This window comes from Scyliorhinus torazame, chromosome 18, assembly GCF_047496885.1.
Source record: "Scyliorhinus torazame isolate Kashiwa2021f chromosome 18, sScyTor2.1, whole genome shotgun sequence".
Classification (NCBI taxonomy): Eukaryota; Metazoa; Chordata; class Chondrichthyes; order Carcharhiniformes; family Scyliorhinidae; genus Scyliorhinus; species Scyliorhinus torazame.
In genome coordinates, this window is record NC_092724.1 from 112,158,308 (window position 1) to 112,173,614 (window position 15,307).

Here is a 15,307-nt window from a genome sequence, read left to right on the forward strand (position 1 = left end):
GGAGAGTTAAAACAATGGTTTATTACCAAAGTCAAGTGTATACAAGTAACTGTCCCGTTCCCAGCCGGGATTGCTCTGCAGCTCGAGTCCTACCTGGGCCGCTGTTTAATGTCCATAATTAACTAATCCGCTGCTGGGCCTCCGTTCTCCCCCCCCCCCCCCCCCCAATGGGGGAGCTCATACTCAACGAGGCTCACGGCAAGGTTAATCGGGTTGTGCCCATGGGTCTCGTGGGGGTTATCGCAAACTTCAAAGCTGCAATTGAATGTAAAGTGTTTCCCTTGGCTGGTGAGCTCGGAACGAGGGACCATAGTCTCAGGAGAAAGGGCTGTTCATTTAGATTTGAGCAGAAATCTCTTCCTCCGGCGGGTTGTGGTCCTACCAAACAGCTGGCTGTGGATGATCAGACGTAATCGAGATTAGAAGTGATAGATTTTTGCAAATTAAAGGAATCGGAAAATGGACTTTTAAAAATTAGAGGTGAGAAACTCGGTTGATTTATGAATTTTGCTTGAACTTGCTGAATTAGACTACAGCTTTGGTCACTCAGCTAATTGTTCTTCTTTATTGAACTAACATCTTCCGAATGTGCAAGTTGTACTCAGGTTTTAAAAGACCAATAATTGTTTAGCTGTGACAAGGAAAACAACTGACCTAATGCTTTCTGACACTGCATTAAAATTCTCTACAACTAAAATAAAAGAAACGCAGGCATGAGCAGTATTTTATTGGTCAACATTTCGCTTTTCCTCCAGACTCATGGATTTCAACTCTGTAAGTGAATGGGTTTTGAGTGAACTAAAATCTCTCCCTTCGCTTTGATGCAATTCTGGTATTTGCACGCTCCCAATCCAAGCAATATTTTTTAAGATTTATTCTACAGAGGCTGAAAGGTCCTTGCTACATCCTGAGGTCACTTGCTGCCAATGTGGAAGCAATAGTCTTTCAAAATGCCAGCAGTCGTTCAAAATATTTCTACACTTCAGCAATTGTTTGGTATCAAAAACACGAAATCTGGGCCATCATTGGGCAATTGTACAAGTGTCAATGATAGAAACACAAAAATTACAAATTGGAATGGTAAATCAAATACTGTAAAATCAAAATAAGATAACTTAGATATATTATGAAAAGGGAATTGTTTGTCAGTAGAATTGCAGTCACTGACATTACAGTTGGACAGGCCTTTTTATAATCAATTTTCTTTTCAATTGTGTTCTCCAATGGATACTGTTGATTGATACATCACTAGTTTGGGCAGGATCTGTTGGGGTGCCAGGAGGAAGAGAGTGAACTTTATGGCTCCCCGGAGTGGTTGTTTTCAGAGAGGAAGCACATAGAATTGTTGGGTGGGAAGCTCACCATCTTCCTATTGATCCACGACCCCATGATACAGAGGGGAGGTAAGGTGCCCACTAGGTCTCCCGGCCTTAGAGCCATGGCCCTGAACTGCCCAATGTTGTGGCGGTTAAGAGGCTCAATCTATCTCCACTGCCATAATACGCTGGGCAGTGGCAGGCAGGTGAGTGTGGGAAGCCTCACCAAACTTGGTGATTGGGAGGAAAGGAAGGAGGGGTTCCTCCCTTGGGTGGATGTCCTGTGTGCATTGAGGTAACCCCCTTCTAAAGATTGTACCCTCCTTTGTGCCTCCTGGCCTCCAAAGCTGCCACACCCTATGCCCTCCTCCCTAGGCTGCTTGATCCCTCCCTGCCTAAGAAACCCTGGATCCATCTTGTTCAGTGTCCATGACATTTCTTCGTGGGCTTCCTTGCAGTCACAGCAGCTCCCATTACTCCCCTTTAGCGCTGTGGGACTGCAAGAGCTTCCCATCAATCTGATGGGCCAGCTCTTGAGGGCAGGATTTTCGTCCGCTGAGCTTTGTTAGGACCTTAGCAGATGATAATTGCTGAGCAAAACAAAACCCAGAGGGAAACTTGGCTTGTGCTTTATATTGTATTCTGAAAATAAGAAGAAAGCATACTAATATCACCAGAAGGGAGTCTAGTAACACTTTTTGGATTTTAAAAATTAAAATTAAGAAGTTAATTAACAAGAAGAAAAAAAACTTAAGAACACAAGATTATAGTTACATAGTTAAAATTATTCTTTCAAAACATTCCGCCCAAAAAGCTTCCTGCTTGGTCAGACCCATTAGTAAACATCTCCCAGATAACTCCCTTATAGACGTTTAACTTTAAAAATCCAATAATATCACCCAAGACAAAGCCGCTGTCACTATGATAAAGTATAACCACACAACCTCTCAAACCAACTCCCACTCTGCTGTGGGAATGCAAGAAACTTTCAGACACAAGAATGCTGTTCACACCCCAAGACTTCTCTGACTTGACTGGATGGCTGATTCAAATTGCATCTTCCCACAGCCCGGAGCTGTTTCCCTCAGGAGGTCTTCTCCCCACAGCCAACAACAAATCCTCTCAACATTCCTCCTTAAATATCTTCTTTCCCTTTTATCTATGATTCCATTGTCCTCAGCATTTCCTTGAACTCAACCTTTCCAAAATATAAAAATCTTCCATGTTTCTATTCAGGGCTGGATTCTCTGGTACCCCCGACTGCTTGTTTCTCGGCGGCGCATTGTTTGCTGGTGGTGGGATTCTATCTTCATGCCACTTGTCAATGGGATTTCCCACTAGAAACCACCCCATGCCACCAGAAAATTATGGGTGAGGGTGCGCTGCTGGCAGAAAAGTGAATCGCAACTTGATGCACGATCAATTGCACAAAAACTTGAGTTGGATACAACTGAGCCTTTATTGCTCCAAGATGTGTGGCCTCCCACGGCAGCTGGCGAAATGGCTGCAGCATGGAGGACACACACATTTATACTCCGCCTACTGCGTGGAGCCAGCAGGCAGGGACTACCAACGTACCTGTAGTACAGGTCCTACCATACATCACCTAATAGAGGTTCAACAGTGGTTTACCACATTCACCCCCTGTTAAAATTGAGTCCGGCAGGGGCGGTGGAGAACTATATACAACAAATATGTTTTACATTTACAATATTTGAGAGAGAAAAAATGTCTTTTGAAGTCCAGTGGACCAGTTAGAGGTTTAACGGGTCCAGGGCCTTGATGTGCAACTGGGAGCGACGTAGCGGTGGCGGCGATGCCGATGTTGGTCTGATGTTCGGTGACTCTGGGAGCGTGGCAAAATCCTCTTCATCCTTGGGCGTGAGCAGGGGGAGGACGGATGGTCCTGGGGGGGTTGCTGCTGGGAGCGCCGGGGGAGGGGAGGGTGGTGCCGGGCCGGAGGGGTGTGTGTGTGTGTGTGGAACCTGCTGGTGCCAGGTCCCTGAGGAAGACAGTATCCTGGCGGCTGTCGGGGTATGCCACGTAGGCATACTGGGGGTTTGCATGGAGCAATTACACCCTCTCCACCAACGGGTCCGCATTGTGGCGTCGGACGTGCCTACGGAGCAGGACGGGTCCTGGAGCTGCGAGCCAAGTCAGGAGTGACTCCCCGGATGTAGCCTTCCTGGGGAAGGCAAAAAGACATTCATGGGGTGTGTTGTTAGTGGCGGTGCACAGTAGTGACCGAATGGAGTGTAGTGCACTAGGGAGGACCTCCTGCCAGCAGGAGGCCGGGAGGTTCCTGGGCAGCGCTCCACACCGTCCCGTTCTCACTCTCTACCTGTCCGTTTCCTTGAGGGTTTTAGCTTGTCGTCCTGCTGGAGGCGATACCCCTGCTGAGCAGGAACTGACATAGCTCATCACTCATGAATGAGGATCCCCGTCACTGTGGATGTAGGCGGGGAAGCCGAACAGAGCGAAGATGGTGTTGAGGGCTTTGATGACGGTGGCAGATGTCATGTCGGGGCATGGGATGGCGAAGGGGAATCTGAAGTACTCATCGACCACACTGAGAAAATACGTGTTACGGTCGGTAGAGGGGAGGGGCCCTTTGAAATCCACACTGAGGCGCTCAAAGGGGCGGGAGGCCTTCACCAGGCGCACGGTCCGACCGGTAGAAGTGCGGCTTGCACTCTGCGCAGACCTGGCAGTCGCTGGTGATTGTCCATACTGCCTCGACGGAGTTGGGCAGATTGCGGGCCTTTATAAAATGGTACATCCGTGTGACTCCCAGGTGACAAAGACTGTCGTGCAGGGCCCGGAGTCGGTCTACTTGTGCGCTGGCACATGTACCTCGAGATAGGGCATCTGAGGGCTCATTGAGCTTGCCGGGACGATACAAAATCTCGTAATTGTAGGTGGAGAGCTCGATCCTCCACCTCAAGATCTTATCATTCTTGATCTTGTCCCGCTGTGTGTTATTGAACATGAAGACTACCGACCGTTGGTCAGTGAGGAGAGTGAATCTCCTGCTGGCCAGGTAATGCCTCCAATGTCGCACAGCTTCCACAATGACTTGGGCCTCCTTTTTGACAGAGGAGTGCCGAATTTCGGAGGCATGGAGGATGAGGGAAAAGAAGGCCACGGGTCTGCCTGCCTGATTGAAGGTGGTGGCGAGGGCGATGTCTGATGCGTCGCTCTCTACTTGAAAGGGCAGTGTCTCGTCTACTGCGTGCATCCCGGCCTTGGCGATATCGGCTCTGATACGGACGAAGGCCTGTTGTGCCTCGGCCGACAGGGGAAAATAGGTGGACTGTATGAGTGGGCGGGCCTTGTCCGCATAGTTTGGGACCCACTGGGCGTAGTATGAAAAGAACCTCAGACAGTGTTTGAGGGCCTTGGGGCAGTGGGGGAGGAGGAGCTCCATGAAGGGGCGCATGCAGTCGGGATCGGGTCCCAGAACTCTGTTCTGGACCACATAGCCGAGGATGGCTAAGTGGTTTGTGCTGAACACACACTTCTCCGTGTTGTAGGTGAGGTTTAGGAGAGAGGCGGTGTGGAGAAATTTGGCAAGGTTGGCATCGTGGTCCTGCTGATCATGGCCGCAGATGGTGACGTTGTCTAGGTACGGAAAGGTGGCCCGCAAACCGTACCGGTCGACCATTCGGTATATCTCCCTTTGGAAGACCGAGACCCCGTTGGTGACGCCGAAAGGAACCCTGAGGAAGTGATAGAGGCGACCGTCTGCCTCAAAGGCGGTGTATGGACCGTCCGATTTACGAATGGGGAGCTGGTGGTAAGCGGATTTGAGGTCTACCGTTGAGAAGACCCGGTACTGTGCAATCTGATTGACTATATCAGATATGCGTGGGAGAGGGTACACGTCGAGCTGCGTGTACCGATTGATGGTCTGGCTGTAGTCCACGACCATTCTGTGTTTCTCCCCAGTTTTAACTACTACCACTTGGGCTCTCCAGAGACTGTTGCTGGCCTCGATGATGCCTTCCTGAAGCAGCCGCTAGACCTCGGACCTGATGAAGGTCCTGTCCTGGGTACTGTACCGTCTGCTCCTGGTGGCGACGGGTTTGCAATCCGAGGTTAGATTTGCGAAGAGGGAAGGCGGATCGACCTTTAGGGTCGCGAGCCCGCACACAGTAAGGGGTGGTAGGGGCCCGTCGAATTTCAGGGTTAGGCTCTGGAGGTTACAGTGGAAGTCAGGCCGAGTAGGAGGGCAGCGCTGAGGTTAGGGAGGATGTAGAGGCGGAGGTTGCTGAATTCTACGCCCTGGACCGTGAGTGTGACCGTACAGTACCCCCGGATCGCCACGGAATGGGATCCGGAGGCCAGGGAGATTCTTTGGTTGGCGGGGTGTACCTCGAGGGAGCAGCGCCTAACCATATCCAGGTGGATGAAACTTTCGGAGCTCCCGGAGTCCAGCAGTCAAGAGGTCACGTGTCCGTTGATTTTAACGCTGGTCGATGCGGTGGCCAGGTTGTGCGGACGATACTGGTCAATGGTCACTGAGGTGAGTCGTGGTCGGTCGTCGCTGGTGTCGGATGATGGGGAGTCCGGGGGGCACAGGTCCTGGAATGCTGGGGGAGACAAGATGGTGGCGCCTGAAGAACTTGAGGAGGTCAAAATGGCGGCCCCCATGGGCCGCACGTGGCGGGGGTTGAACAAGATGACGGTGCCCGTGGGCCGCACGTGTTGCGCGAGGGGAAGATGGCGGCGTCCACTGGCCGCGCTTGGTCTGAGGGGGAGAAAATGGCCACGCCCACTGGCCGCGCGTTGCCTGAGGGGGAGAAGATGGCCGAGCCCACTGGCCGCGCGTGGTCCGGGGAGGTGAAGATGGCGGCGCCCATTGTCCGTAAACGAGGGGGGAGGGTCAATAGCGGCGACTGCACGGGCCTGGCACACCGCGGCGAAGTGCCCCTTCATACCACAAGCCTTACGAAGGGCAGCGTTGGCGGGGGTGTTTCTGCTGGCATCAAAAGTAACATCGGAGACCCCTGGGGTTCGCTGGCTGGCGTGTGGCGCAGGCGTATTGGCTGGGTAAGGCCCCTGTGGGGTCCACGGTGCATAGGAGGGGTGGGTCACGCGGCTGGGGGTGTAGGCCTGAATATTGCGCATGGAGACCATCATACAGAGCGCTAGCTTCTTTGTCTCTGCTAGGTCAAGCGTGGCCCCATCTAACAGTTGCTGAGCTATGAGGTCCGACCCAATCCCCGTTCCAAACGCCCCCTCCATAAGGAGGTTTGAATGCTCCGTGGCCGTAACGTCCTGACAGTCACAGTCCCGGACGAGTGGGATTAGGGCCCGCCAGAAATCTTCTATGGACTCACCAGGGAGTTGAGAGCGAGTGGCGAGTACGTGCCTGGCGAAGAGCGTGTTCGTCTTCTGAGCATAATTTTCTTTGAGTAGTGCCATGGCTTCGGCGTAGTTTGGCACGTCCAGGATCAGTGGAAAGACGTTGGAGCTCAACCTCGAGTACAGGATCTGTATTTTCTGAGCCTCCGAGACAGGGCTGGGCGCCGAGTTGATGAACGCCTCGAAACAAGCTAGCCAGTGCTGAAAGTCCTTTTTGGCATCACTTGAATGCGGATCCAGCTGCAGGCGATCCGGTTTGATACGGAGGTCCATCTTTTGAAAATCTTAGAGCAATAAATTGATGCACGATCAATTGCACAAAGACTTGAGTTGGATATAACTGAGGCTTTATTGCTCTAAGATGTGTGGCCTCCCACAGCAGCTGGCGAAATGGCTGCAGCATGGAGGACACACACATTTATACTCCGCCTACTGGGCAGAGCCAGCAGGCAGGGACTACCAATGTACCTATAGTACAGGTCCCACCATACATCACCTAATAGAGGTGCAACAGTGGTTTACCACACAACTACCAGAGAATTCCGGCCTCAGTCTCTGCTTTTGGGTCAATAAACTGTAACATTCTCTTTTCTGTTTTGTAATAGAACTCCTGTGAGATGCAAAATGTTTCTTGTCACCTCTGCCTTCCCTTTGATAATCAAACAAACTCTCAACTTAGCTAAAAATGCAAATGTTAGATTTAACTTCTATCCTTTCATGTCTTAAACCCCCCCAGCAATCTGCCTCTTGTAACCTCTCTCCAACTTAATTAAACCATTTACACATACACAGGAACACAGCCTTCTTTACAGAACAACTCCATATTATCATTGCAATGTGTCCATTCATGACAGCCGTTTGTTTCGGAGGAGGGTGGGGGGGGGGGGGGGCGGGGAGAGCTGTTTACCCTCCTGACTTTGAGAAGGATGTTCTGTTTGGGCAGCACGGTGGCACAGTGGTTAGCACTGCTGCCTCACAGTGACAGGTACCCGGATTCGATTCCGATCTTGAATGACTATGTGGCGTCTGCACGTTCTCGCTGTGTCCACGTAGGTGACCTCTGGGTGCTTCGGTTTCCTCCCACAGTCCAAAGATATTCAGGTTAGGTGGACTGGCCGTGCTAAATTGTCCCTTAGTGTTCAAACGGATAGGTGGGATTACGGGGACAGGGCGGGAGGGGTGAGCCTAAGTAGCGGGCTAGTGCCGACCCAATGGGCCGAATAGCCTCCTTCTGCACTGTAGGGGGTTCTATGTTTGTAAGCCCAATCATTCGGGCATAGCCACAATTTCTTAAACCAGAGAAAATCCTGCAACAATTCAGGCAATTCTAATAATTTGGTATGCGTGGGTTGTTTTTAGGTCTATGGAAAGGTTTTCTGGTTATTATTCAATCTAACTACCATTAGCTGAAAAGCAGAACTCTTAAACCTCCCACACACTGTTACGATAGAACTCAGGGCCAGATGTTGCACAGATGAAGTGCATTACATTTGATATGTAATTGTGTGGTGATGTACATGTTAATCAAGTCATTATTTTCTGGCAGTGTACAGAGTATTTCCATGTTGGACAAACAATGCTCTATTGTAAATTTTTCACGTCATCCTCCTTCATGCGCCATATGTGGTCAGATATGGCATAGGCCTGATGGGCTGAATGGCCTCCTTTGGTGTTGTAAGGCTATCTGGTCGTCACACGTTTTTAGTAAGTTGTAAAAGTTGTACATGATTAACAAGGTTGAAAGTTACAGGGCAGGATTCTCCATTTGGGAGACTAGGGGCGGGATTCTGCATTACTGAGAGTTTGGGTGGGGTTCTACAATTTCCGATGCCGATTGGTGATTGGCCGGAGAATCCGTTTTTCGGCGAATCGGGGACGGCACTGTTTTTCGGATGCTCCGCTCCCTCAAAAAACGCCGTAATCGTTGAGTACGCCGCAAGCCGTTGGGGTGGCCTCAAGACGTCACCTGAGGCCCTCCCCCGATGCTCCTACCCCAATGGGCTGACATCCCAACGGCGTTGGTCGGTTGTCCTTACAGTTTTCGAGGACCTCACATGGCGGCTGCGGACTGTTGCCAGCGCCGCCAGTCGGGTGGGGGGGGTGGGGGAGCCGTTCCCCTGGCCGTGGGGGACTTTGGCGGGGGCAGGGGATCTGGTGACGGGTGGTCCGTGGGTGGCAAGGGGGTTACAGGGGAGCACTATCTAGCAGGCTGGGTCCACCCCCACTGGGCGGAGCATCGGTGGGAGGGGCGCCGCCGACTTTTTCATTAGAAAACTGGACACTTCCTCTGGACATAGCCTCAAAATCGGAGAATCCAGCCCTAAGTGTTGACGCTGACGCCGAATTTGTGGACTTTCATGACAACAAAACTGGAGCCGAATCTGGATCGATTCAACAACTATTGAGAGGCTAGCACCGGCACTACGTGGATCACAATCGATTCCAATGAAAAATGGTCTGGAATTCGCCAGATCCATGATTGACATTCGGGAGGCTGACAAGCTGCAGCCGTATATACACATTACAATCCCCACACATACTCATCCCAGCCAACAAGATGGCACTAGTTGTGCTGGAGAGCGTCCATACAGCTGATGGGTTGACTGGGGCCAGAAGGCACCTGGGGGGTGGGTAGGGGGGACACCTAAACGTCCCGTAGCCCCAAGTTCAAAGTGGGCTGTTAGCAGCATGCGCCGCTGCATGGCTGCCTTGCAGGCCGTGGCACTGGTGCTCCGTGCCTATCCACCCCAACCCCACAGACCACCTCCTGGCCACCCCTAGTTACTCCCCCTGGCCCTGGCAGAAGCCCCCTGGTCTGCGGTACAACTGTCAGCAAACTATGGCAATGTTGGACACTTTCCGTACCCACTCTGTCTTCCTCAGCAGCTATGGTGCCGGTTTCACAATCTTTCAAAGCACAAGTGAACTGCATCATCGCGAACTCGGCCCATCGGAAACGGAGCATCACGGAGGCCCTGGAGAATACCAGGTCGGGCCTGCTAATGACATGCAAACGGACATGCATTGGTGCCGCTTTAGAGATGACGGAGAATAGTAAATTGGCATCAAATCGGCACCTGCCGCGATTTTAGAATCTATTCTCCGCCCAATCGCCTTTTGCGGTTTTGGCGTCAGCCAACGGGAAATCCCTTCCGAAGTGTTGATGCTGGGACTGAATTGCATGTGGTTCATGTTCCCATTGGGGATGCTAATTGGTAAGAGAGTCAGGACATGCAAAAAGGACAACACTCTCCAGGTGCAAATTGAGAGCAATTCTCAACCCAGTGGGCACTCTAACCACCGGGGCTGGAGTTAGTGCCAAAGAGCCTGGCAGCTGGAGCTGTTTTTAAGCACTCCATTTAACACACACTCAGCAAAGCCACCAAGGTGGCTCACAACAGACCTACGGCACCCGCTACCCCCCCACCCCGAGTTCGGGTGTCCGAGATGGACCCACAGCTCCACACTTTGCGGAGAGGAGGGACACCCTCTTCCCACGGGCAACACGGTAGCACATTGGTTAGCACAGTTGCTTCACAGCTCCAGGATCCCAGGTTCGATTCCCGGCTTAGGTCACTGTCTGTGTCGAGTCTGTATGTTCTCCCCATGTCTGCGTGGGTTTCCTCCGGGTGCTCCGGTTTCCTCCCGCAGTCCAAAGATGTGGAGGTTAGGTGGATTGGCCATTCTAAATTGCCCTTAGTGTCCAAAAACGTTAGGTGGGGTTACTGGGATAAAGGGGATAGGGTGGAGGTGTGGGGCTTAAGTAGGGTGCTCTTTCCAAGGGCCGGTGCAGACTCGATGGGCTGAATGGCCTCCTTCTGCATTGTAAATTCTATGACTCTATGATTCCCCTGGTGGGTCGCTGACTCAAACCTGCCCTCAGGAACACCGCCTGCGAGGCGGTGGCAGAGGCAGGCAGCGCCACCAGCCTCACCAGCTGGTGATCCAGAAGGGTGGGGGTCACTGGTGAGGCCTCTGCCCTGAGGGGGGTAGACATACAGAGAGAGCTCCAAAGGCCACAGTGCTTGTGCCCTCTGGTTGGGCACAAGCCCTACTTCCCCTGCAGTGGGGCCGTGCTTCTGAGGAGTGCCAACACGTGGTGGGCCCTGATGGAGCTTGGCCATTCCCCTCGCCTTGATGAAACAGGTGGGGTATGAGGGTCTCCGAAGGGGCAGCCTGGGTGGGCTCCCAGATGACCAGAGGCTCCCTGAGTACTCAAAGGAGACAGGGAGCACTCAGCAGAGTAAGCAGCCAGGGGCCTGTAAGTAGCACCAAAGGGGTGTGTTTAAAGACAGACTGCAGCAATGGTGGTCTAAGCCAGGCCAGACTCAGCATCCAAAGCAGATGACATCACACATTGAACCCCATTTGCCGCCGTCTTTCCACTTACCTAGTCTGTCAATATTCCTTTGTAACATTCTGTTCCCACTTCTACTGCTGGGCTCCCAATTTATAAAATTCGGAAGGATTTCCCCATACCCCACCCCTCACTGCAACATTCAGAGCAAGTAATGTGAAATATTTTGAGCACACCCACAATCCTCTTGTATGCAATCACCGTTTTTTCTGTTACTTATCCATGGTTTGGTCTTGAACTTGATAATTGAACCTGTGTATGTCTATAAACATGAAAGTACCAATTATAGTTATCAAATTACTTCCTGAAATGTGCATCCCAAGTGTGTGGATTAAACATCATACACAACCTTTGAAACCACCAAAACCAAACAGATTTCCTAAGGCAACAGCAAAGCTACTAATCTCAACAATCAAAGTAACCCAGTTCGATTTTCCAGCGGTTGATAAGATTAAAGAAGATTACCTTGACTCTCTGGAACGTTATTTGTATTGCACGCATATCCAGGCAATGACAGAAAACCCACAACAAACCACCTGTAGAATATGTAAATAGTTTAATAAGTAGCACAATTTGCAATGACATGAGTTGAGACACATTGGGGGCCAATTATACTTTATTATATTTCAATTTTGTTTTGACAAGTACACAATGGAAAGGAAATCTTGAGTATCAAATTTCTAGCTTGATGTTAACTTGGAGAACAGTTTCTAAATAATGCAGTTGTGGACTCAATCACTGCAAGGATCTATCCTTGGCCCCCCTCCAATTTCTGATCTGTATCATGCCTCTCAGTGACATAATCCAGACACAGATTTGCTTCTAAGTTTTATGTTGATCACATTTACCTCGACCGCTACCTCTCTTGATCCTGCCGCTGTTTCTAAATTACCTGAGTTGTCCAACATCCAGTATTGGATGAACAGAAATTTTCTCCACCCAAATATTGGGAAGACCAAAACCATTGTCTTCCATCCCTCCCACAAACTCTGGGCGGGATTCTCTGATCTTGAGGCTAAGTGTTGACGCCGTCGTAAACGCCGTTGCGTTTCTCGACGGCGTTAACATGTCCTCAGGATCAGCAATTCTGGCCCCTACAGGGTCCAGCATGGCACTGGAGCGACCCACGCCACTCCAGCTGACGATCCCGGTGTCAGATGGGCGGTGCGGGGTCCGCGCATGCGCAGTGGCACCGGCGCCAACGCACGCATGCGCAGTGGGGCCGGCGCAATTCCCGCGCATGCGAGGTGTCTCCCTTCTCCGCGCCGGCCCCGACGCAACATGGCGCAGGGCTACAGGGGCCGACGCGGAACAAAGGAGGCCCCCAGCCCGAGAGGCCGGCCCGCCGATCAGTAAGCCCCCATCGCGGGCCAGGCCACAGCGGAGGCCCCCCTGGGGTCGGACCCCCCCTCCCCACCCACAGGCCGCCCCCGGACCCTTCCGCGCCGAGGTCACGCCGTGGTTAGAACAGCACCTGTGGGACTCGGGTTTTTTGGGACAGCCGCTTGGCCCATCCCGGGCGGAGAATTGCTGGATGGGCCCTGTGGAGCGGCCCCCAGCCGGTGCCGTGCCGACCGCGCCGGCACCAATGGCGATTCTCCGGGTCGACCCCGGGGTGAGAGAATCCTGCCCTCTGTTCCCTAGCCACTAACCTCTTCCCTCTCCCTGGCAACTGTCTGAGACCCAAACAAACTGTTTGCATATTTGACCCCAGGATGAATTTCCAACCACATAACCATAATATCACTAAAACCGCTGACACCCCTGTCGTGTTGGGTGTTCCGACACACAAACGAACAACACGGTTGTAGATGTTACAACTCAGTTTTATTATTCTGTACAATAATAACTATTAACTTCTGGCTGTGGTTCGTACTTCACCAGCTAACCTGTGGACCCAGCCCTAGCACTATCTTGGTGAGGCACTCAGCACATGGTGTATGTCTGAGTGGCACCCTGTGAGCTCTGTGCTCTGAGCTATCTCCTGGTGGAATGAGCGGGAACTGTGGTGTTCCGTCATTTATAGTGCGTGTGCTCTCACTGGTGATTGGCTGCGATGTTGTGTGTGTGATGGTTGGTCCAACTGCCTGTCCATCAGTGTGTGTGTGTGATTGCACCATGATATGTTCATGTGGATATCATGACATCCCCCCTTTTCACAAGGATATGTGCCTACATGCTAATAAATATTGGTGTGTACTGAGTGCATCTGAGTATGTGTGTACAATATTTACAACATGTACATGAGGCTAAACTATATACAGAGGAAGGTGTCAGGTCCAACAGAGCAACGAGGTTGTACCACAAACAAAACAAGTGCAAACAGCAAACATCGAAAGAGAACTTCTGGAACGACAAGAAAGAAACACGTTAACATTGTTGCAAAACAATTCACTGAGTCCAATGTGCTAACAGGCTCATAAGTCCAGCCTATTAGTTGGGCGACGAATTCGGGTTGACCGCCTCAAGGGTGGGTCAGGATTCACCGGCTGAGGAATGGGGCAGGCCACGGGCGAGAGAGGAATAGACAGAGTAGCAGGAAGCTCAACAAAGTCGACATCAGGGACAACAGGAGGGCGTGGAACCGGTGCATGATCTCATAGCGAGCGCGGAAGCAGCCGAAGGGCTCGCCGATTACGCCGGCGAATGGAGCCATCAGGCATGCGAACCAGGAACGAGCGGGGAGCCATGCGGCGGAGAACCTCGGTGGTTGCCGACCAGCCACCCTCCGGTTGGTGTATGCGGACGTTGTCTCCAGGCGCCAGGGCAGGAAGATCAATTGCCCGAGCGTCATGTGCCACCTTCTGCTGAGCACGCTGCTGTTGCATCCTTTTCAGTACTGGAGCATGGCCGGGTTCAGGAACATGAATGGACGGCACAGTGGTCCTGAGGGTGCGACCCATCAACAGCTGGGCTGGCGAGAGGCCCGTGGACAGTGGGGCCGAGCGATAGGCCAGCAGGTCTAAACAGAAGTCAGATCCGGCATCAGCTGCCTTGCAGAGGAGCCGCTTCACGATTTGGACGCCCTTTTCCGCCTTGCCATTCGACTGGGGATGCAAAGGGCTGGACTTCACGTGTGTGAATTTGTAGGACGCGTCAAAATAAGACCATTCTTGGCTCGCAAAACAGGGCCCGTTGTCAGACATGACGGAGAGCAGAAAGGGGCAGCACGGTAGCAAGGGGCAGCACGGTAGCATTGTGGATAGCACAATTGCTTCACAGCTCCAGGGTCCCAGGTTCGATTCCGGCTTGGGTCACTGTCTGTGCGGAGTCTGCACATCCTCCCTGTGTGTGCGTGGGTTTCCTCCGGGTGCTCCGGTTTCCTCCCACAGTCCAAAGATGTGCAGGTTAGGTGGATTGGCCATGATAAATTGCCCTTTGTGTCCAAAATTGCCCTTAGTGTTGGGTGGGGTTACTGGGTTATGGGGATAGGGTGGAGGTGTTGACCTTGGGTAGGGTGCTCTTTCCAAGAGCCGGTGCAGACTCGATGGGCCGAATGGCCTCCTTCTGCACTGTAAATTCTATGATGATCTATGAATTCCATGGCGAGCGAAGATTTCTTTGCATGCTCGGATGACAGCTGATGATGTCATGTCGTGCAGGCGTATGACCTCTGGATAATTAGAAAAATAGTCAATTATAATGACATAGTCCCTGCCGAGCTCATGAAAGAGGTCCACACCTACCTTTGCCCAGGGGGACGTGACCAACTCATGGGGCTGAAGTGTCTCAGGGGGTTGCGCCGGCTGAAACCTTTGGCAGGTGGGGCAGTTGAGCACCATGTTAGTGATGTCGTCGCTGATGCCCGGCCAGTACACCGCTTCTCGGGCCCTCCGGAGCTTGAGCAGAATACGCTGGAGGCGAGGGGTCATATCGTTGAGGTCCTTCTGAATGATGCCGACCAGGGGGCGATGGTCGGTCTCCACAGTGAACTGCGGAAGGCCATACACATAATCGTGGAATTTGTCGATGCCGGTCAACAAACCTAGGCACTCCTTTTCAATCTGCGCATAGCGCTGTTCTGTGGGGGTCATGGCCCACGAGGCATAGGCGACCGGGGCCCATGATGCAGTGTTGACAAATGTGATACAAAATAGTTACTTTAAAGATATTAGTCACTGTAATGTAGACATAGGCCGGTCTAATTCATGTTAGTTCACAGACAAAGGATTTCAGAGAGCATGGCAAAGGAGGGGGGATGAGGTGTTTAGGGTATGAGGAGAAAAGGATGCTGGGTAATCGGAGGCCAGAGGAAGGAATGAGAAGT